This window comes from Lissotriton vulgaris, chromosome 8 (genome assembly GCF_964263255.1).
Source record: "Lissotriton vulgaris chromosome 8, aLisVul1.2, whole genome shotgun sequence".
Lineage (NCBI taxonomy): Eukaryota > Metazoa > Chordata > Amphibia > Caudata > Salamandridae > Lissotriton > Lissotriton vulgaris.
The window spans coordinates 264,052,874-264,076,266 of NC_141696.1; positions in this window are offsets into that span (position 1 = coordinate 264,052,874).

Here is a 23,393-nt window from a genome sequence, read left to right on the forward strand (position 1 = left end):
CCAATCTAGCTATCCTGTTCATGGACAACCTCGAGATGAGATGCATCCTTAATTCAGATAACCCCTTCCACAGTGGCATTGCACTGTGGAAGCATTATATAGACAACATATTCATGATCTGGAATGCATCAGCTGTAGCATTATTACAGTTCCTTCACTGGCTCAATAATAATTGTAGCGGACTTTAATTTACCCTATCAGAGAGTAAGATCAGCATCGCCGTTTTCTTTAATCTAAAAATCGAACACCACGATGGTCAACTCACTACTAGTCTGCACCGTAGACCTACTGAGCGCAACACACTGTTTAGTTCACCATCCCCGTGCCTTACTTGACTCACTTCCTTATTCACCATTCCTTCGATTTAGAAGGAACTGCTATCATAAAGATTCCTACTTTTGTGAAGCAAAAACATTGAGTGATAAGCCCTGCAGTCGGAGATACCCATGCAAATTGGTCCGCCGCTCGCTAAAAAGGGCCTGGTATTGTCCCAGGTACATCCTACTGGTGCCTAAACCTAAAAATGCCCAGGAAAGATGGGTGTGTTTTACCACTTTCACACCTGCATCCAATGCCATACGTAAGAGTGTCCTGAAACATTGGAAAGTCTTAAATGCAGGGGTTCTTAACATTGAATGGCCCATGTTTGCATTTAAGCGAGTGAAATACATTAAGACCACTAGCAAGGGCTGCTCTTCCAACCAATGCCCCTAAGAACACCCTCAATGATCTATGGGGTCTCCCACACCTCTCAGGCCATGCTAGATGTGGTGAGTGTATTGCATGTGACACCACCGTAGAAGGTAAAGATTTCACCTTCAACCTCATAAAGTTTAAAAGGAGGTATTTTTCAAATTGTAATACTGCAAATTTTGTGTATGCCATTTTTTGCCCTTGTTCAAAAATATATGTGGGACAGACAACTCAAAAGGTCAGACTACGGATTGGACAGCATCACAGCAGGATCCGCTGCAAAACTCCGAATGCACCACTAGTGGACCATTTCATGGAACTTGGACATAGCAAATTGGATTTCACATGGACAATCATTACCGTAATCCAACATCCCCCAAGGGGTGCTGAAATCAACCAATTGCTCAACAAGGAAGAACTAAAATGGATACTTAGAACTAACAGCATACACGATGGCCTGAATCGCCTCGAGGATTGAACCTTGCTACTATAAACACTTTGTAAATAATGGAACTTGTCTGAACTTTGCTTATACTGCTTGAACTTTACTCCTATAGTTTTTTTTTTTTTTTAAATGCTCCACTGTTTGTATTGTACTTTAATTCCTTATTTAGACCTCTCTATGACTACACATAATAATTCACCACTGTACATAATACCTGTTTCTCGAACCATACCGCGGTTGTATTGTGTTACACTATGTAATATACTCTGAATGCATATACCTCCCTTACAAGATGGCCGCTGTCTTTTTCAGCGGGGCTCGTCTCGCATGCATATTATTCACCAACCACGTCACTTATCATGTTCCCACCCAGCAGCTACCCTACCCCTGTTGTCCATCTCCTAATCACTCCCAGATCGCCCCGCCGGAGCAGTAGCTCCTGGAAGTTGCTCGAGTATTCACTCGGTGAGTTGTTAGACGCCAATGCTGACGGCACCTTGGCCATGCTACTCCGACATAGTACTTATGTTAACTATTGGCCCTCAGGTTTGCCGACATCGATCCGTACAGAAAACGGCAGCCAACTTCTAACGTCCCGTTCCTATAACTCATTGCAGGCTCCCGGTTATCTACTACCTTTTCACAGCACTCCGGCAAGAATTTCTGCTCCCATCCCTTGGATTTCAATTGATCCGAGTAAAACCTTCAGTAATTTTGTTTCATTTTAGTTTTATTGAATCTTGTGGACACACCTCTTGTCCCGTATGGCCATAGTACACTTTCAAGGCATCGCCCGGTTCCAGAAATTTTCTCGCAAGTTTTCGGTTTTCCATTGAACTTTGTAAATACACAACCCCTACCGCTCGGTTTCACAGCTAAATCCTCACTTGAAGCACCACCCTGATTGCATATGCCCGAATTCAAACCTGCAATTTTGCATGCCTTAAATCACTGTGCTGCCTCCATAGACTATGATCAGGCCTCACCCGCAATACTGCCAACATGGTGTTATTGAACTGTACACACATTTTTTCCAAATTTAAACACTGCGTCATATTTTCCAATTTCTACACATGTACTGAAATATTGAAAGTGTCACTAATGTTTCCAATTTAAAGCACTGCGCCATATTTTTCAACTTCTACACAAATTGTAACAGCTCTTTGTAAATATATGGTCTGCCCTTACATGCTCTAATGCAGTTTCATTTCCCCTTCTCTTCCCCTCATTTTTTCCCCTACTGTAACTCTCTACTTATTGTTACTCAGTAATTGACAAACATGAATTACAATGTTTGCATACAGGCATGTTTATTATCACTGTCCTGAAGATGATCCCATGAAACATCGTCAACACTATATGTACCATTTGTTTCTAATTGTTCTGGATCACAAAATGTAATGGTACTCTTCTGTAAATTAAGTCTGGAAAAACTGTTGTACACAGATTTTGTGTTCTTGCCTGAAACTGAACCCCTCCATTCCTTTTATGTTACCCATGTATGTTCCTAAGTTGGGTGCGGGTTACATCCCACTTGCATTTGCTATTGATCCTTCCGTTTATATACTATACTTATTAATGAATAAATACTGTCCGGCTGGACAAAGAACTTATTGTCTATTTAGCGTATCTTAACCGATAGCTCCTTAAACTCTTTCCTGTCCAGAGTCCACTGTCTTTAGTAAATATCTATACACCCAAGGTCCCTAACATATTGCCTTTGGGTTCCCTTGTCTTGTTTGAATATTAATCTTGGTAACAACCTATGAGAAGCAATATTGCACATCTGGGGCCGAATCACAGATAGTGCTCTGCAGATGCAACAGCAGAGGTTGCACACATTTGTGCCTCAGGGCTTTATGTTGTTACAGAAAGGGCTACAGATTCTAGTGCAGCTCCTTCTGTAGTACTGATAGTGGTGGTGAACATATCCTACCACCGCTGTCTTGAGAGAGTGTTCCTTCATTTGCATGGGAGTTTGGCCTCATGCAAATCAGGATGTTACATTGATTCCTTACCCATACCTTAATATGGATGTGGGTGTAGAGTCAAACATGTCTTGGGAGGAGCACTGAGGGGATCTCTCTTCCCTCTTTAAACAACAGACTTTAAAGCATCTGCTCCACATTTTAGTGATTGTGGTGCCCCCAGGTCAGTGCATTCATTGTAATAGGGCGCACTGACCCAGTTTGTGCCCAACACACCTGCCTAAAGGAGCGCCAGGGTGCAACAAAAGACAGTACACTCCATCACTAATTTTGGACCCAGGTTCCTAGTGTGAGGATTAAAGTTATTCTCTTTCTCTCCCTTTGTGAGCGTGATGTCTTTGTGTACGTACACAGCATTGCCAGGTGTGTTCTGAGTCATCATGTAAAGTGTTTCTAATAGTCGGAATTAAGGACTGTCTGTGGCAGGTATTTTACTCTACTCCATGTTCTTCTATCTCCATTTTCATCTGTCTGTATAATTGATTCTGCCAAAATTGCCAGAAATATTTATTGGGAAGCATAGCTTTTGAAAGAGAACATCATATTCAGACGATTTGATGTTGAATTCTTTGGCACCTCTCTTTTCCTAATAGGAGGCAGAATTTTTTTTAATGCAACAGTTTTATTCTTCACTGTTATTTTAATTTGTCTGTGTTCCACCATCTGTTTTTGTTTGATGAAGTGTTTGACGATATGTTCCAAGAGGCACAACTAGAATTCGCAACATGCTATTCTCTAATTATTATAAATGTTATTTTTGAAATCCCGACTCCGGTTTCACCTGAGGTTTTTATCCAATGTTCAGTTGGTATAAAGTGTTTCTTTGTGGTGAAGGTCAATTTTAGGCTCCCAGTATTGTCCGACCGTAAGTCATCTCGTCTCTACGTTTTCTTTTGCTTAGCAAGGTGTTCACATTTTTGGCTTCTAACTTGTTTATTGAATATGAAGTATGAGGTTCGAATTCATTCCCAATATTCATTTCTAAAAGAGGAGCATGGAGCATAATTTAACATCATGTTTCCTAGTAGTTCAAGTCCCAGTGCGTTTCTTGATTGTTCCTGTGAGTAATGTGTGTAATGGTCTGTGATATGAGGAAAAATAGATGTTAATACCCCCCATGCCATGTAAGATCTCGCAGGCAACTGCTATACAGCGTTTACTCTGATATATGTCAATGCTTCTATTTTTATGTGTTATGTCAGTGTATTCAATATAGCTGTGCCCAGCTATAGTCTCTAATTAAGTGACTAGTCATCCTATGACGATTGATGGACAAAAGGTGTCTCATTTAGAGCTTGGAGGGACCTTAATATTCAATTACTTCTGGAGGAAATGCTGAAAATAGAGCAGAAACAATTACATGAATTTTCTCCACATATCTATACACACAATGAAGGAAAATCAGTCGGCAGATACTTCTCTGTACTTAGAGAGCACTCCAGGAACCGGACGACTTCTATTCACCAACAATCTCCAAATGTCGCCCATCATTAACATATTAAAAAGACATTGACATCTTGATTTGGGCTATATTTAGTGGTTAATGGCGTATTTTTGGAGTCTTATTGTCGCTGATATTATCACCTACCTACCTTGGGTGGTGTTGGACCTGGCCCTTTTGGCAGTTTCACCCCGAGACTTTTTGCTTTTTCCTAGCCTGTTTCTGGAACCTGGTGGTGGTGAGTTTAGGCCTCTTTGCACTTTTTCACTGTGGTACAGTGTAAAGTGCGTGAGCTCTCTGTGTATGTGTAGTGAATGACCTGCCCTCCCATATGAATGATTGGGGAATATGTATGCCCTTGGTAGTTCCTGATGTGTGGGGAGTGCAGGGTCGAGTTTGGCATGTGCGAATTTGTGAGATTGAATGCTGCGCAATGGTATATGCGGCATGATTGTGTCTAGTGTAGAAGTGCCACTTCTAGAAGTTGGCATATTTGTGTAATTTTTGTCTGGCGTGTGATTGGCTGAGGCTGGCTGGTGAGCCTGGCTCCAAGAGTCTGGGAGGGTCTGCCCCGGTGGTGAATGGAGTGTTTAGCATGCTGATATGAGGGGAGGAGTGAGCCTGGGCCTGCTTGTGGATTGACCATCTGGTTTGAGGGTCCTGAATGAGGCTGGGTTTTCCCCACACAATGCTGGCTCTGCCCCCTGGGGTGCGTCTGATGTCCATAGCCTGGCCAGTCGAAGGAATTCCCTATAACCAGTTCTAGCTGGTTCTCACACTGCCTGCACCCTGCTACACAAAGGATTTCTCTGTATAAAAAGGGGATGTGTCCCCTTCGTAAATGTTCTTGTTTCTGACTTGAATCTGACAGGGGCGGGCTCTGTCCAGCCCCTGGATGCCTGGAGGATTTCTGGGGGACCCCTCTGCCTTGCCTGGGCGGTTAGGGGGACTTTGCTTTGCCCTGGATACCTGATGGACTTGTCCTGGATACTGAAGAACTTTGTTGGGTCTGGACCTTGCAGCTAGCGCTGGGGAGCGCTTTCTCTGGACCCTCTTGACCCCCATAGTGCTGAGAGCACTGTACTTTTGTCCCTAGCGCTTGGGAGCGCTTTATTCTGCTGCTAGTGCTTACGAGCGCGTTATTTCACTTATAGCACTGGGAGCGCTGTAATTATCCCCTCAGTGCGTGGTAGCGCTCTTATGCCCTTCCGCAGCTGCCCACGCCGCGTATTAACTTTTTATTAACTTATCTCGAGGGAGCCTACCCCTCGGATAGTGATACTCCGCCTGCAAGTGCCTGAAGCGGGCAGCCGTGCTGCCCGCGCAAACCGGAAGTGGTTGGCCGGCCAGCCAAAGGTGGCACGGCCTGGCCGGAAGTCCCGCCCCTCAGCCTCGGGGCGGGAAGGAGTCTTCAGCAGCCGTCGGGAGCCTAGCTAGGCTCCCCTGGGGAAAGAGCCCCACCCGCGGCACCAGGAGAAGCAGAGCCGCCACCACACAGAGAAGCCGGTGAGTGCATGGGCCTCTTAGAGGGAGGGGGGATGTCGGGGCTCATTGCCGGTCCCCGCCCCCCTCCAGTGTGAAGCGCCGGTGGAGGCTCAGGGGCATAGCTTCATTTCAGAGCCCGAGAGGCTCTTGGGGGCAGTCATTTGTTAGAGCCAAGCCAGGCTCAGAGTGCCCATTACCGTCAGAGCGAGAGGGACACCATCGGCGTGCATTGCCGGTGCCCGGCCCCCCTCCACCAGTAGGGCCGATTTTCCTGGGGGAGGCTGGGAGGGTAGAGCGGCCCCAGCAGTCAGCGGGTCGCTCCCCCAGCGAGGCCGCATTCTTTCTTCGAGCCAGAGAGGCTCTTGAGTGCCATCCTGAGATTCGAGCCCATCAAACTGACCCAACATGAGGCAATCTCGGGCATCCTAATATACAGACCTCCTGGCTCTCTGGGCAACTTCCGAAGTAGTTTACTGGAAGGGGTCACTCAGACTGCGGTCAAACACAATAAAGTATTGGTGTTGGGTGATCTGAACTTACATCTAGAAGATCCCCTACAGAAGGAGGCAGAGGACGTCCGTCTAGTCCTACAAGAACTACAATTGTACTTGCTAAGTGTTGCAGCTACACATCAGAGGGGTCACTGTTTGGACCCTATCTTCGCCAGTTGGGACATGATAAAGGCACTTACACCCTGTCAGCTCCCTTGGACCGACCACTTCTTGGTCCCTTTCCAATGTTCTTACCAGCCAGTTAGGGCCACTGAGAATGGGATGGAAAATATTATGAGACGTAAATGGAGACAATATTCTCAAGAAAAATTTATATGCGCCATCCAGAAAGCGCAACCACCGCTTGCTATGGACAGTGATCAGGCGAATAATGAATTTAATCAGCTTGTGACTGCCACCCTGGATGAGCTAGCTCCCATGAGTAAGGGTAAAGCCAGAGAAGGCAGACAACGTACTGCCCCATGGTTCACTCCAGAACTCCAGCAAATCAAGTCTAATTGTAAAAAACTTGAAAGGAGCTGGAGAAGGAACCCGAGCGAACAAGGTAAAAACAGTTATAGCCTAGCACACAGAAGCTACCAGTATGAGGTGCGTAGAGCTAAAGCTAAATATTTCCAGACACGCATTGAGGCTGCCGAGAGCTCCTCACGCGAATTGTTTAAAATATATAAGGAAATATCATTAGTCTCCAGCTCTAGCACCCCCCTAAGGGCCACCGTGGAGGGATGCAATAGAGTCGCTAACTTTTTTTCCAACAAAGTTAAAGCTATTTATGCCTCTTTCACCCAACAACCAGATAAGGACATAGACTTTATAGCAGGCGGCTCGCCTGTGGCCCCTGACTCCTCGTTGCAAACTTTCGAGGTACCCGCCGCTGATAAGCTAATAAAGATCTGTCGCAGCGTGAAGTCCGGTTCCCCTAACGACCCGGCACCGGCCTGGGTCATCTCAGAGGGCCTGGCAGCCCTGGAACCATACATTAGACACGTCCTACAGACCTCCTTTTCCACTCAACGAGTCCCTGAGGAGTGGAAGAAGGCCATAGTACTGCCAATAAGGAAAAAAACGAATGTAAGCATTGAGATGCTGGAAAACCTCAGACCTATCTCCTTATTGCCGTACGTGGCGAAAGTAGCTGAGAAGGTGGTCAATGCTCAGCTCACTGAGCACCTGGAGAGAGGGAACCTACTTCATCCCTCACAATCAGGATTTAGGGCGGGCTACTCTACGGAGACAGCTCTCCTATGGGCCACTGAGACTTTAAGAGCAGGGGCGGATGCAGGACATACAATGGCCCTGATCATGCTCGACCTCAGCGCTGCTTTTGACACCGTAGCGCATTCCATCCTGCTACGGTGTCTGAGTGAAGCTGGGGTCGTTGGTCCTGCGCTGTACTGGTTACAGTAGTTTCTCACTGAGAGATGTTTCCAGGTACAGCAAGGGACATGTCGGTCGGTCGAGATGCCACTAGATCAGGGAGTGCCTCAGGGCTCAGCTTTGAGCCCTACTCTTTTTAATCTTTACATGGCCTCCCTGGCGAAGGTGGTACACTCATTTGGGGTGGAATTGGTGTCTTACGCCGACGACACCCAGCTGCTGATTTCCCTATCGCAGAACACCGCCTACACCCCCAACAACTTTAAGTCCTGTATGCAGGCACTAGCTGAGTGGATGGACTCCCACTGCCTAAAACTCAATGGCTCTAAGACAGAGGTGTTGGTGGTGGGGGGGAAAAAGCAAAAACTGATCAGCAGAGTGGTGGCCTCCATGCCTTGGCCCTACCCCCATACCTTGTGAGGAGGCTAAGAATTTAGGAGTCTGGATTAACCCCTCTCTATCCTATGATGGCCACATAAGGCGTCTTGTGGGCAAATGTTTTGGAGTACTGAAGATCCTAAACAAAACCTTAGACATCCTGGCACATGGATCAAGGCGGCACTACAGCAATAATGTTGCTAGACTTAAGTGCCGCCTTTGATACCGTGAATAGCAACATCCTTCTCTCCCGTTTAAAGCTCCTTGGAGTAACGGGCAACGCCATTCTATGGCTTCAATCCTTCCTGGAAAATCGCACATTCCAGGTGGTAGAGGGTGAAGTCCACTCAAAAACCTGGCCTCTCAACCAAGGCGTGCCTCAGGGCTCCTCCCTGAGCCCAACGCTTTTTAATGTTTACATGCAACCTCTGGCAGAAATCGTCCGTCCATTTGGCTTTGACATTGTGACCTACGCTGACGACACTCAGCTGGTGCTAGCTTTGAATCAGCCAGACCACACTTTTTCGAACTTGAGTAGCTGTCTGATAGCGGTCACAAACTGGATGGCTTCCTCCCATCTCAAATTAAATGGGGATAAAACAGAACTTATGTTTCTGGGAAACTCAGCCCTCCCCAGCCCCATCCTACCTTGGCCACCTTGCATGGGTTCTCCCCCTGAACCAAAAAAGCAAATTAAAAGCTTGGGCATGTGGCTAGATAACACCCTTACCTTTACTCATCAAGCCACCACACTTTCCGCCACCTGCTTTGGACTGATGCGCATGCTGCGGAAAGTCCTGCCTCTCCTCCCCTTCCAGGCTCGCAGGATACTGGTCCAGGCCATTATCCTGTCTCGCCTGGACTACGGGAACGCCCTTTATCTGGGTGCACCGAGTAGCACACTTAAAACACTACAGGTCACCCAGAACGCTGCCGCGCGTCTGCTGCTGGGCCTGTCCCGTAGCCACTCAGGCACCGTGGCTCTGAGAAACTTACACTGGCTGCCCATTCAAGCCAGAGTTAAGTTCAAAGCAATGTGCATCATGCATAAGGCCATGAGGAAAAATGCTCCCGCCATGATCTGCGCCTTGGCCACTCCCTACCACCCCCATAGATCTTTGCGGTCAAGCACTGCTTTTCTGGCAACAGCGCGGAAAATTAAACGAGCCAGGTGGGGCGGACGCTCCTTCTCCCTTAACGCTGCCACTACCTGGAACTCCTTACCTCCTGCCCTCCGTAATGAGCCCAATCTGTTAAAATTCCGTAAATCTCTTAAAACTTTTCTTTTTTCCACATAATTCAGTAAGTCTCCCCAGAAGTAAGCAACTTTAGCGCTACGAGGCCTTCGGGTAGATTTGCGCTCTATAAAACCCCTTTCATTCATTCATTCATTCACATCCTACCCATAGCGGCCAGAAGGACACTGACGCAGGCATTGGTGACCTCTCGGATGGACTATGGAAACATCTTGTTCCTAGGGGCCACCGAGGGCTGCCTGGGCCGCCTGCAAGTTATCCAGAATTCCGCCGCTAGATTGGTGCTAAGAAGACCCAGGAGAGCTAATTCTCAAAAGGCGCTGGATGCGCTTCACTGGCTGCCTGTGAAGAAACGCGTGCTGTTTAAGTGCCTCCTCTTCTGTCACCGAATTGTCTGGGGCAGGTCGCCCGCCTACCTTAGGGATTTAGTCAGCCGCTACGAACCAACAAGGACCCTCCGGTCGGAGGGTGCCGGGCTGCTGACAGTCCCCAGGATAAGGAAGGCTAGAATGGGTGGACGATCTTTTGCGTTCCAAGCAGCTCAACAGTGGAACAAACTTCCTACTGCTCTGAGACTGGAGAGCAGTGAAGCGCTGTTCAGGGCCAAGCTTAAAACACAACTATACACTGTGTAGGTCATAGGCTCTTATGGTGATCGCTGGTAGCTCTTAGCGCGGGGACACGCCGAGATGGCGTTACTGAGCGCTCTATAAGCTCTTTATTATTATTATTATTTTTGAGATGCTCACAGTGCCCCATTTGTCGAGGAGCCCACGAGGGGCTCAGGTGCCACCATTGTTGAGGAGCCCACGAGGGGCTCAGGTGCTATATCTGTCGAGGAGCCCATGAGGGGCTCAGGCGCCACAGTTGTTGAGGAGCCCACGAGGGGCTCAGGCGCTACATTTGCTAAGGAGCCCACGAGGGGCTAAGGCATTACTTAGTTCTAGAGCCAAGAGAGGCTCTTGGGGGACATTAGTGCTTTGTGAAGAGCCTGGAAGGCTCCAACGTTGTCCCCACCATTTTTACACCAGCTGCCCGGCAATTAGTGGGCAGCTGCGCCGTTTAGGACCCTGACATTGGAAAACAGGGCATCCTAGCCCTAGAGAGGCCAGATGGCCTAGGGACTGCCACAATTGGTGGCTTATGTAAGTTTTGCGCAATTGTGTGGTTTTATTTCACCTCTGAATGTGTTGGTTTATGTATCATGTGTTTTTCCTTCCCTGCACCTCTGAATGTGTTCTTGATGCATCATGTGCCCTGTTATTACACCGCTGAATGTATATTTTATGCATCATGTGTTTTCTTTCCCTACACCTCTGAATGTTGTGATGCATCATGTGTAATGTGTTCTTGCTTATACCCCTAATTGTATTGTGATACTTAGGTGGTTGTTCTTTCTAGTACAGGTGGTCCTAGTGAGGTCCTGGTTCCCTGTGTGACGTGCTCCTAAGGTGGTTAGGGTTGAGTAGGTGGTACTTACCTGTTACCAGTAGTTACTGGTTGTGATTTATAACTGTTATTTTGTACTATACTTTAAGTCCTAGAAGTGCTATGTCTACTAAGTGCTGATTCTGACAGGCGCCCACGTGGCCCTGTCCTGTGTAAATAATCCCTTGTGAATATTGCCCATGCCAGTTGGCACAATGTACATGTGTGATTTCTATCTGATGTGTTTTGACAATACAGAAGTTATTTTTATATAACCTTGTGAGGAGTTCCTTTTGTGGTGTGCCTAGGATGTTGTTGCTGTTGTGTGCTGGCGCAAATGCTTTACACATTGCCTCCAGGATAGGCCTGTCTGCTCATGCCAAGCTACCAATGGGGTGAGCAGGGGTTATCTTGGCGTGTGACTCCCTTGCCCTGACTAGAATGGTGGTTTCTGCCTAGCTTTGGTGTCAGCCTTAGCCAACCAGAAATAGCCAGTTCTAACAGGGGGTTACTATGGTTTTTCATGGTTGAGACATCAATTGGTTCTAGTTCAAGAAGACCACAGCTGTTCTTTTTCCTAAATCAACTTTAAATAGGCTAGCCATACTATCCTTTAGTCAGCATTGTGTGCTCCTATTGGAACTGGTGTGTCGCCTTTAAGCGTGCCATGACAAGCTGGGGTCTTGCCGCTTTCATTTCACAGATAAACATACATAGTCATTGACCAGCTAGTCATGGGTCAATGTAACTATGTAACCTAATATTCTCTGCTTTACTAATGCCTCCATCAGGGGTGCAACTTGACCCAAACTTCGGGGAGGGCTAAGACACCCATCCAGGGCTGGCCCTTGCACTGGACGAGCACTGTGCAACAGTCTTTTTTGGCGCCCCTCCCCTATTTCCTCCTTCTCCATGAATTCCCATACTACCACTCGCTAACAATGCACATCATTTCTCTATAGCCCCTTTTTGTCAAACATTTCATTTTTTTAATATGGTTACACGTAGTTTACTCACACTCAGTTCTGTGATGTACATGGTACACATTCTTTGTAGCAGGCACAATAGCCCTCTGTGCTGTGTGAGTAACAGGAGTGCCCATGTGAGTGAATGGTAAGCAATGCAACAGTGTGAGAGTAGGGTGAGAGGAGTGACTGCAGGGTGAGTGATTTGATCATATTAATTTGGGTGCGGATGTAAGTGCAGAGTGTGACAAATGAATGTATGGTTAGTGATGGACTTGTTTGAGTGAGATTACAGAGGGAACAGTGAGGGGGACAGGTGAGTGAAGTGTCCGCAGGATGAGTAGTGTGCTCGTGTAACTGCAGGGTGAGGTACAGGTTTAACAGCCCAAGTGCACTGTGAGAGCAAAGTGATCACTGTGAGTGCAGAGTAAGCAGTGTGCTCATGTGACCACAGGGTAAGTGGAGGGAGAATGGTGTGATTTCATGGCGAGTAGTATAAGTGCTATATCAATCAATCAATCACTCAAGCATTTGTAAAGCACACTACTGACCTGTGAGGATCTCAAGGCGCTAGGGGGGAAAGCAGCTAGTGATCAATCAGCCAGGTCTATAGAAGTCTCCTGAAAGTCAGCAGGTCCTGGGTTTGTCGCAGGTGGGTGGGGTGGGTGTTCCACGTCTTGGTGGCCAGGTGGGAGAATGATCTACCACCGGGGGTCATTCAGCGGATGCGTAGGACGGTGGCGAGGGCGGGGTCAGTGGGGCGAAGCTGGCAGTTTGGGGTGTAGAAGGTGAGTCGTTTGTTGAGGTATGCTTGTCCGGCGTTGTGGAGTGCTTTGTGAGCTTGGGTGAGGAGCTTGAAGGTGATCCTCTTGTTGATCAGGAGCCAGTGCAGGTCTCTCAGGTGGATGGTGATGTGGCTGTGGCGAGGGATTCCGAGGATGCGGTGTGCAGAGGTGTTTTGTATGCGTTGAAGTATTTTCTGGATTTTGGCCAGGGTTCCAACATACAGGGCGTTGCTGATGTCCAGCCTGCTGCTGATGAAGGCTTGGGTTTCGGTTTCTGTGGGGAGCCATCTATATAATCTTGCTCAGCATGCGGAGAGTGTTGAAGCAGGAGGAGGGGAGCTTGTTGACTTGCTGGGTCATAGAGATCGTTGAGTCCAGGATGTACCCCAAGTTGCGAGTGTGGATGGTGGGTGTCGGGGCAGTTCACAGCATGGCCAGCGACCAGGAGACGTTCCATGTGGAGGGAGTGGAGCCGAGGATGAGGACCTCAGTCTTGTCAGAGTTCACTTTCAGGTAGTTGGTCTTCATCCACTCTGCAACGGCCTTCATTCCCTCGCGGAGGTTGGATTTGGTGGTGGCCAGGTCCTTGGTGAGGGAGAGGATCAGCTGGGTGTCATCGGCGTATGAGATGATGTTGAGGTGGTGCGCTCGGACGATGTTGGCAAGAGGTGCCATGTAGATATTGAAAAGGGTCGGGCTGAGGGATGATCCTTGGGGTACGCCACAGGTGATCGTATGGCTTTGGATTGGAATGGGGGAAGGCATACTCTCTGGGTGTTTCTGGTGAGGAAGGAGGTGATCCAGTTCAGGGTTTTGTCGCAGATCACTGCGTCCTGGAGGTGTGTGTGTGCAGGGTGTGGTGACAGACTGTATCGAAGGTGGCTGAGAGGTCAAGGAGGGTGAGGGCCGCAGTATCGCCACTGTCCAGCAGGGTCCTTATGTCATCGGTGGCGGCGATGAGGGTAGTTTTAGTGCTGTGATTGCTATGGAAGGCGGATTGGGAGGAGTCCAGGATGTTATTCTCCTCAAGGAAGTGGGTCAGTTGTCTGTTGGCAGTCTTCTCAATAACTTTTGCCGGGAACAGGAGGAGGGAGATGAGTCGAAAGTTCTTGATGTCCTTTGGGCCCGCCTTGGGTTTCTTGAGTAGGGCGTTGATCCTGGCATGTTTCCAGCTCTCCGGGAAGGTGGTGGTCTCAAAGGAGCTGCTGATGATCTTCCGGGGTTGGGGTGCGATGATGGTGCTTGCTTTGTTGAAGATGTGGTGGGGGCAGAGGTCAGAAGGTGAGCCAGAGTGGATGGTGTTCATGATTTGGATGGTGTCTTCATCGCTAACGTTGTGCCAGGAGAGCAGGAGGTTGGTGTGTTTGGTGGGCGTTGAGTTGGAAGTGTCGGCTTCTGTCATTGGTGTCTGGGTGTCAAAGCTCTTGTGGATGTCTGCATTTTTGCAGTGGAAGAAGGTGGCCAGGGAGTCGCAGAGTTCTTGCGACGGTGGGATGTAATTGGAGCTGGGGTTGGAGAGTTCCTTCTCAATGTTGAAAAGCTCTTTGCTGTTGTGTGCGTCATTGTCAATGTGCTCCTTGAAGGAGGTCCTTTTGGCGGATCGGATGAGTTGGTGGTGCTTTCGTCTGGCATTCTTGAGGGCTGCGTGGTTGTCTGTGTCTGGTCGTGGCACCACTGGTTCTCGAGTCTTCAGCAGGTTTGCTTGGAAGTCTGGAGGTTGGCGTTGAACTAGATGGCTCTTGTGCTAGTGTGCCTGTTTGAGGGTTTCCTGATCAGGGCGAGGGTGTTGGCGAAGTCATCGATCCATTGTCTGAAGTTGTGGACCTCTGCATTGGTGTCTGAGGGCTCGGATGGAGGACCTTGGTGAGGGTGGTGATAAGCTGGTCTTTGCGATCTTGTTACAGCTGCAGGGTGGGATTTGTTGAGGGTGGTTGTGCGCAGCCTGTTTCTTGAATGAGAAGTGGATGCAGTGGTGGTCGGTCCAGTGGAGTTTGGTTGTGTGGCTGAAGGTGACGTGGTTGCTGGGGGAGAAGATGGGGTTGAGCGTGTGTCCCACGGAGTGGGTGGGTGTCGTGATGAGCTGTTTAAGTCCAAGGTTGGTGAGGTTGTCGATCAAGGTTGTGGAGTTTCTGTTGTTTGCGTCTTCGAGGTGGAAGTTCAGGTCTCCGAGGAGAATGTAATCTGTGGAGGCGAGGGCGTGCATTCTGATGAGGTCTGTGATGGAGTCGCTGAACTGCGGTAGGGGTCCTGGGGGTCTGTAGAAGAGGGTTTCTCCGAGGGTGGTGTTGTGATCGACTTGAATCTGGAAGTGTAGGTGTTCGGCTATGCTGAGGGAGTCTTCGGAGTTGATCGAAATTCTGATGGTGTTCCTGTGGGTGATGGTGATTCCTCCTCCTGGTTTGGTGTTTTGGTCCCTGCCCGTGATCTTGTAGCCGTCAGGGATGGCTATGGCTCTGTCAGGCGCTGAGGAGATATTCGTCCAGTTCTCTGTCAGGAAGGCGATGTCTGGGGAGGACGAATCGAGCAGGTCCCAGAGTTCGACGGTGTGCTTGTCGGTGTTGAGTAGTATGCATCTGAGATGGTTGTGGTCTGCTTTGGTGGGGTAGGCAGGACGTGCAGGAGTGCGCTGGCAGGTGTAGCTGCAGTTTCGCCAGGTGAAGGGTCATAGATGAGCTTCGGGGTGGCCTGGAAGGAGGAGGAGGATCGGCTGCCTTTGAGTGCATGGATAGTGTTGGTGTTGCAGCAGCGTCGGGTGTTGTGGCGCTCACGGGGGCCAAGCGGTCTGGCACTGGACCTAGTCCTGGTGTGGACGGGCGCAGACGGCCTTGCCTCAGGCTTGCCAGCTGCATGCATCCCCTACGCGACAGCACAGCAGTTGGCATATGTAGGGGAGGGGGTGGGATTGGCAGAAGGGAGGCAGGAGAGGGGCTCGGTCGGGGGCGAGGCCCCAGGGGCAGCAGCAGTTGGAAAAAGTGAGTAGGTGGCGCGGGGGAAGACCCCAATCAAGCAGTAAAACATGGGGGGCACGAGAAAGTAAAAGACAACACCAGTAGGCACAATAACACAGATGAAACTGTAAAAAACAATGAAGGGAAAAAGATACCACAGAGTCCAGGAGAACCTGTGGCGCAGTCACAGCAGCCGGCTCGAGCCCAGCAGCGGTCGGCATATGTAGGGGAGGGATGCAGGAGCAGCGGAAGGGAGGCAGGAGCAGGGCTTTGTCGGGGGGCAGGACTGCAGGGGCAGCAGTGGATGGGTAGGAGAGAGTAGGTGGCATAGGTGGCGTGGGGGGGAGACCCCAACCAAGAGGTAAAACAGGGGGACACTACAAATGTGTGGTCATTGTGAGTGCAGGGTGAATGGTGTGAGTGAATGAGTGAATGATAAGTGTGAGTGTGTTGTGATCAGTGTGAGAGTGCAGGGTGAGAGTGAAAGTGAAGGGCAAAAATGAGGAGTGAGTTGTCTGAATGCAGGGTGCATTCCCAGACATTTGAAGTAACTCAGCATGTTGAGGGCTGGCGTACAATATCAGATACAAGTTAAACTATTGCTATTATTGTATTATTCAGGAAAAGGGCCAGACGTGCTTTAGCGGGCATCAGGTGTTTTCTTGATTGAATGGAAGGGTAGGGGCTTGTATTGGACCAAAGGAGGCCGTTTTTAGCACAGGGGGCCAGTTTTTGCAGCAGTGTTGCAATATCAGCCCCTAAAAGTAGCAGCAGTGTTTTCCATGCAAACCCCCATGCTCCACACCCTGCCCCCTGGCCGGTCTGACTCAATTGCCAAGCCCAATTTGCGTTCCAAGTGCAGCCGTGTTCAGGGATCGAGGGTAGAGGAAATACATATTTTGCTCCTTCTGCAACAAACTTAAAGTCTTGTGATTAGGGTTGCCAGCTCATTATATTGATATCCCTAACGGTACAAAAATAAGCAGTCACCTAAAGCCTATTTTCAGCACTTTTCTGTCCATATTTGGAACAGCAAATATAAATAGAAAGCATTATTGATTGTGTTCTAGGGCTTCCTGAATGATCCATGGATGATAATTAAAGAAAACAAAGACAGAAAGTCACATAACAAATGAATACATACTTTTTTATTTATAACCCTATTTAGTATCAAGACACGGTCTTTGCAGGATTTTTAAGTAGCAAATGTCAGGCATTTTTCTTTTGGCAACCCTACTTTATATTCCTTTTCGTGAAATGCATTCTCACACTAAGGCAGAGGGGGGCCTGGGGGTACAGGAACAAGAAAAAAAATAAGACTCAACCAGTTTACAATGGTTTGTAAACATGCAAATGACCGTTATAGACCTGTGAAACATTCGGGCGTACCAGATTTTGGACTTGGCCCTTCTGGCAGGTTCACCCCTAAACTTTTTGCTTGTAATGGTGACCTGGTGATAGTGATTTTTTGGGTTCTGCGCACTTTCACTGTGTCCCAGTGGAAGGTGCGTGCGCACCCTGAGTGAGTGGAGTAAGGTTGGCCTGCCCTCCTATAGGAATGCATGGGGAATGTATGTGACCTGGTAGTTCCTGATGCGTGGGGTGTGCAGGCTCGAGTCTGGTATGTGCAGTCTCGTGTGATTTAATGCTGCGTAATGATATGTGCAGCGTGAATGTGTTTAGTGTGGAAGTGCCACTTCTAGACATGGGTGTGCATGTGCAGTGAGTGTGCTGGCACGTGATTGGCTGGAGCTGGCTGGTAAGCCTTGCTCCAGGAGTCTGGAATGGGTCTGCCCGGTGGTGAGTGTGGAGATTAGCATGCTGATGGCTGGGGAGGAGTGCACCTGGGTCCTGAATAGGGCTGGGCTTTCCCCACACAATGCTGGCTCCGCCCCCTGTTGTGCGTCTAATGTCCCTAGCCCTGCCAGTGAATAGAGTGAGGGGCTGAGCACATCAAGGGTGCTCCCAGACCAGCTGCGACTGGTTCTTCCCCCACCCTGCACCTTTCGACAAAGGATTTCTCTGTATAAAAGGAGGCTGTGACCTCTTGTCAAATGTTCTTGTTTCTGACTGGAATCTACCAGGGGCGTGCTGCTGCTTGGGCCTAGGGGAAGGCTTGCCTCCCTGGGCCCTGCCCAGCCCCTGGATTGCTGATGGACTGCTTTTGGACCTGCGGGGACTGGAGGACTTTTTCTTTGGTAGGAGCTGCCTGCTCCCCTTTTCCTACCCCAGGATTCCTTCTTTGCCCAGGAGGACATGGTTACTGGGGCCCTGGTTGCTTAAAGGGTCATCCCAGAGGGCCCTGGTGCTGTCTGTGCCCCCCAGCGCCTTGAGGGTGCTTCATTTCTCATTACTGGGCAGAGCGCTGTCGTTTTCCCAAGGAGGGAAGCACTCCTGCCCTTTCTTTGCCCCCGAGCGCGCAGGTGCCACCCTGCGTCTTTGTTTGCATTGATTTATTTAATTACGGGTGCCCACCCCATTTATATGGTACTTAGCGAGGGCCCACCTCGCTTGTGCATTTTAAATGCTTACACAGGGTACCCACCCCTCGGTATTACCCCCTGTGAATCGCCGCGGCGGCCCCTCCTAGGCCGAAACCAGAAGCAAGGCCTGCGCCCGCCTGACTGTGGGCGGGGCCTGGAGTGCCTCACTTCCGCTTCCCCCTGCCTGGGGGAAACCATTGCCGTTGTGCCGGTCTCCCGGGTCAAGAGGGAGACCGGAGATGTTACCGCCAGCGCGGAGGAGAAGCCGGTGTCCCGCCTGTCCGGTCCCACGGCCGGAAACGGAAGCGGGTGTTGCGTGGGGAGGCTGGGAGCCCACTCGCCTCCCCGAGTGGCAGCAGACCGACCCGGAGCCTTGCTGGCTCCATTGGAAAAAGCCCCAGTCCCGAGATGGGGGACCGGGTGAAGCAGACAAGGCGCATTGTGAAGGCGGGGCTCTCATGTGGTGAGAGAGCCCCAAAGCTCTACTGCCGCAGAGAAAGCAGTGCCAAAGAGGAGCCCCCGCCTCCAGGTCCCGGTGAGTGGGGTGCAGTTTTGGCAGTGCTGGGGGCCTCAGTCAGTAAGAGTTCCCCGAGCGGGACTCCAACGTTTGGGGACATGATTCTTTCATGAGCCAGATGGCTCAGTGTGGCATATTGTCCCCTAGAACCTGTGCGTGGCTCCAAGGGGGGGCCCAGTTATTTTAAAAGCACAGTATCTTTGGGGCACGATGATTTCAGAAGCCAGTGCGCTCCCCAGGGGAAAAGTGATCCCTAGAGCCCGAGTGGCTTCCACCGATTGTTGGCCCCACTATTCCCAGAGCCTAGAGGGCTCCAACCCTGTGCCGCAGTGTGGATTTGTTCCGAGCCTAGAGGGCTCCCCATTTGGCGCAGACTTTGTCCCAGAAGGCTGATGAGAGCCCTGGCCCAGTTTTTGCTGATCTACAGCTGCCCAGAAATTAGTGGGCAGCTGCACCGTTTAGTTATTTTGCTTCCTAGGGACATATTCTTTTGGCCTTAGGAGTGAGTCGCACTCCTTCCTCCCTACCCTGGCCTTCCCCAGCTGCGCAGCACTTAGTGCCAGCTGCAGCGTTTAGGCCCTGTCCCTGTCCTCCGCTGCCCAGCAAGTAGTAGGCAGCTGCTACGTTTAGGTTTTGGCACAGTGGCGCAACCTGGACTTTGATGTAAGTTCTGTGCTAATGTGATTTCTGCAATTTGTTATTTGCTGCACCTCTGAATGTGTTGTTGATGCGTCATGTGCCTTGTTCTTATACCGCTGAATGTATGTTTATGCATCATGTGTTTTCCTTCCCTACACCTCTGAATGTTGTGATGCATCATGTGTAATATTCCTATGTCTTTACCCCTAAATGTATGGTGATACTTAGGTGGTTGTTTTCTCCTAGTACAGGTGTTGCAAGTGAGGTCCTGGTTCCCTGCGTAACATTCTCCTAAGGTGGTTAGGGTTGCGTAGATGGTACTTACCTCTTACCAGTAATTACTGGTTGTGTGTTCTATTTGCTATTTGGTGCTACAGTGATTTTATATTCTAAGTGCTAATTTTAACAAGTATCCTAGTGCTAAAAGTGTCTATTCCTGACAGTGGTCCGGGTGGCCCTGTCTTGTACATATCCCCTGTAAATTCTGCGCGTGCTTGTTGGCACATTGTAAAGTGTGTGTTTCTATCTAATGTGTTTTGCAATACAAAGGCTATTTTTACATATACCTTGTGTGGAGTTCCTTTTGTGGGGGGGACTTGGAAGTTGTTGCTGGTGGGTGCGTGCGCAAATACTTCACTTACATTGCCTCCGATTTAGCCTTACTGCTCTTGTCACGCTACCAAGGGGGTGAGCAGGGGTTATCTTGGCATGTAACTTCCTTGCCCTGACTTGGGAATTGTGGTCTCTGACTGACTTGACGCAAGCCCTGGCCAGCCAGGGATCCCATTTCCAACACCAGAGATAAGACTCCAGACACTGCCAAGCAGAGCCCACAGCAATCTTCAGCATTGCCCAGGCTTAAACACAATGGGGGGCTAAAGCCCCTCCATCTCAGAGCGGAATTTCACTTATATATTTTTTTAATGGTTGGTACTGTAGTGTGACTTTGTTTGATCGACTCTATTCCATGCTATTTGTGGGAAAATGTGTTGATTTATATGAGTTGTGTTTGTGTACCTCCTTGTAAATAACTTGATGCTGCTGTATCTTGGTTTCTAAACGTAGTATATCTTATTTCTCCTCAAGTCTTACTCCCTCTGGGAGTGCTGCCCTGACTGACTTATGCTAGAGAGCATATCTATTTTGTAACATTGAGAGCAAAGCATTGAGATTTCTAGGGCAGGTTTTGCGCTCTGCACATTCAGCCCCAAAGTGAATGACTGAACAAAGTGAATAGGGGAACGTTTTTCACCCTGTATTTTGTACTTCCCCAAGAGGGTTATCAATATGCTTATATAACTTTAGAGTTTTGAGTAACGGTTTCATCCTCTGCGTGTATGTTTTAGGTAATGAGAGCTGCGCAGGGGTGGTTAGGCGCTCCCCTTCCTTCATAGTGCCTCCACTGATAGTTTACTTTTTTTTTTTAGACGATCTTATCCTACACTGACTTCAGGTTCTCTCCTAACGTTGCTAAGCTGCACGGTGTATAGGTGCATGTTTGAAGGGAAAAGTATCCATATGTCTAGTGTGAAGTAAGCATGCAAAGTGTGACCCCTCCACCCTTCTTCTTAACCAACCCGGGTGATCCCACCATCCTGTGGAAGAAATGGAAAAAAGTGTTCCTTAATTACGCTACTGTGTGTGGGCCTAACCTAGGACTAGAAAGGAAGGTTGCATTGCTGGCCTATTACTTGGGCGCAGAGGGAGAGGAAGTTCTAGACCATCTCCCGGATTTAGGGGCACAGGAGGCAAGGGGTCTGAATGAATTTGAAATTAGTCTAAAGAAGTTAGATTTGCACTACCTCCCCAAGACCAGCACAATTATGGAGAGGTACCATTTTGGAAAGAGGGCACAAAAGGATGGGGAATCTATAGAAGATTTTGTGTCTGAGTTGAGGAAGTTAGCTGCAACGTGCAAGTTTGGGGGAGCAAGCGAGGAGAGAATTAGGGACCAGTTCGTTTTGACCTGCAGGATGGAGCGAGTACGTGAGGAGCTTTGGCTTAAAGATGACCCGCCATTGAGAGAAGTTCTCATCATAGCCAAGCAAGTAGAGCACATGTTGCAGTGTGTCAAGGAGATTAAGCAAGATGCAGGGGAGAAGAAGAACGATGACAAGACCAATGTGAGTGAGGTGGTGGCCGAATGTGAGACCGTGTCTGTAGTTAAGGGTCAGAAGGCAGTGGGCAAGGAGCAGAAGGAAAGCAGACCGGGAGGGTCATACAAAGGTACCTGCTACAGGTGTGGGAAACAAGGGCACCTAGCCAACGACAAGGAGTGTCCCGCCCTCAGGTTCACATGTAACAAGTGTGGTAAGAAGGGCCATTTCAAGCAATTTTGCAAAAGTGGGCAGGGGACCAGTAGACAGAGTAGAGACAGAACGAATGTGGTGAGCGACGAGTTTGTTGTGCAAGTACAAGAGTTGAAGGCGCCAGGTCCCAGAAACCCCTTATGTAAGGAAGTTACAGCACAGGTTGAAGAGGAACAAGTTGATAGTCCTAAAGACACCATAAAAGTTGGGGATGTTGACCTAGATGCATTGTTTGACTCTTGTTCTAGAATAACTATCATTAATGCCAAGGAGTTCTCACGTGTGTCCAAAGGCAAGATAATTTTGAGGAGGTTAGACCTGAGACCAGGAGGGTATGCGGGGCGCCCCATCTCCATGAAAGGATACTTCCTGAGTAAAATTGAGTACAGAAACAGGTCTACTGTGTCAAAAGTATATGTGTCCACTGTAGGGGACAACATTTTGGGGTGGCGTGCTCAAAAGGGGTTAGAAGTGTACCTCAATCCCAACAGCAATCCCCAGATTTTGATACAGGAGATACAGGAGGGTGAGGCTGACATCACAAGAGAATTTGAAGAGGTGTTTAGGGAAGGGTTTGGGTGTTTGAAGAACTACAGTCACAAAATCAAATTGAAGGAGGATGCCAAGCCCGTTGTGGCAAAAGTCAGAAGACTCCCCATAGCCATTCAGGAGGAAGTCAGAACTGAACTGGAGAAACTGTGCAAGGCTGGAGTTATCGAACCTGTGGAAGCGACCGAATGGTTGGCGCCCATCGTGGCAGCGAAGAAAAAGGATGGGTCAGTCCGGCTCTGCATTGATTTAAGGGCACTCAACAAAGAGGTCGTCGTTGACCGATACCCCTTGCCGAACATCACCCAAATGATGAGCATGCTAGAGGGTGCCAAGGTGTTTTCCACCCTCGATCTCACCTCACCATATCTGGTTGTCCTTTATGCAGCTTTCTATAGACATAGTTGTGTATCTTACAAGAGATCTCCTAATCTCAAGAACCAGAGGTATAAAAAACCAGTACTTTCTCCTACCGGTACCGGAGTGCTAGTAATCTCGCGCACTCGGTACGGGCAGATCAAGCATAGCATCGCGTAGCCATGACTACAGTCTAGGCATGACGCGCAGCTGGGAGGAGTCTCGACATATGACCTTAATCGGTGGTCTCTATAACGTATTCCATTTCACTTGGATACACGTTAAACTAGAACCTTACCCGTTGCCATTACTCGCTCAGCTGGTAATTATTCCCCACGCCTCCTAAATAAAGTGTTTAATATATAATTTTGAACACATGATTATTGCAATACAAATCACATAGAAGCACTGTTGTGATTATTAACAAGAGTGACTCACTAGGGGATTGAGAATAACTAAACCAGCACTATATTATTACAATAATATATGAGGTTTTCACCTTTCCAACATGGCGACCCAACTAATCATGTTTGTAGGACCCACTAACAATACTAGTCCATTGTTGATGTTTAGTGATGTGTAACCAACATAAATAATGTGTATCACTTGGTGCAAGTTGTGTGATCAAGCACTCTCTGGAGTGCGAAACGCGTCACGAGATTTATGAAGGAATAAATCTATCGTCTTGGATACCTTGTGGATTGTTGTGTTGTCCTTTACCGAGTGCTCGTGAGGTACGCCGTTACTTTGGAATATATATATATATATATATATATATATATATATATATATATATATATATATATATATATATATATATATATATATATATATATGA